This window comes from Gossypium arboreum, chromosome 9 (genome assembly GCF_025698485.1).
Source record: "Gossypium arboreum isolate Shixiya-1 chromosome 9, ASM2569848v2, whole genome shotgun sequence".
Taxonomy (NCBI): domain Eukaryota; kingdom Viridiplantae; phylum Streptophyta; class Magnoliopsida; order Malvales; family Malvaceae; genus Gossypium; species Gossypium arboreum.
Genome location: NC_069078.1, coordinates 40414285 through 40415631, shown reverse-complemented (window position 1 = coordinate 40415631; position 1347 = coordinate 40414285).

Below are 1347 nucleotides of genomic sequence, written 5' to 3'. Positions count from 1 at the left end.
TGTGCTTATTCAGTGGAGAAAAAGTCCCTATTTAAGAGTAGATAGTTCATAATTAAGTGGAGTTGCATGCAATCCTAAAGATAGGACAACATAAATCTGCCGGATTGGAGTCAAATCTAATAAGGGAATCCATAGATCGAGTTAATGCGACAATAGAGGGTTTAATTAGAAAGAGATTTCAATTAATCAACCTAGAGTCAATTGTTCTTAGGCTCGAGAGAGATATTAACATAAATTAAGGATTTCTATGGATTAAGTCAAGTGAATAAATTGTCTAATTTAGAAGTGATAAGTGAAGTCTAGGTGGATTCTTCCTTGGGTATTGTCTTCTCCATTAGCTTCCTAAACAATATTTTTCAACTTTTACCTCTTTCGTAATCTTAGTTAATTAGATAATTAGTCTTAGTTAAAACATTCCTTTAATTGTTAGGATAGATAATAAAAAGATAGTAATTACTAGTAGTTTTAGTCCTTGTGGATACGATATTTCCAGTCTCACCATAGTTATACTACTATTTGATAGGTGCGCTTGCCTTAGTCGAATTTTTAGTTAGTTTAGCGACGATCACATGGGCATAAAATTCTCAAACAATTTTCCCTAAAACATCATTGAGGTGCAAATAGAAAATATTCACCCATGCTTTTCTACTATGGAGGATGCAAATTCCTCGTATCCCATGTATGGTTCATATTTAAACAAGAACCCTTGTTCAAAACAGACGGGTACTTTACGATGTTGTTATTATATGTCGTGGCTACGGCACTGTTAAACAATGTCTTTTGCTAAGTGGCAACAACCCTTGATGGTTCATCAATTTTAAAGGAAGTTTTGACATGAGCCATTAGAGAAAATTGGAAGATGTAACACCCCTCACCCGTATTCAATGTCAGAATAGGGTTAGACGGCATTGCCAGATTTATGAAACAATTAAATAACCATTTAGCATACATAACATCATTTCACACATTCATCATTCAAACTTAATCATTTTGTCCATAATACGAGCCTATGAGGCCCAAAACATGCTTTGGAAATGGTTCGGGACTAAATCGATAACTCAAGAAACTTTCACGAAACTTTGAAAATTTTTGTCAAAATAGAGGACACACGCCCGTGTGGGCAAGCCGTGTGTCTCACAAGACCACCAAACACGCCCGTGTCACAAGCCGTGTGAAAACAGGGGGTAAATACTGACTTCGGTCACACAGCCAACCACACGCCTGTGTGTCTAGCCCGTGTTCCCTACGAAATCGCCACACACGCTCGTGTGCCCTCCGAAGTGGCCACACATGCCAGTGTGCTAGGCCATCTACTAGGTCTTGCCAAACCTGTAGGGCATACTGACT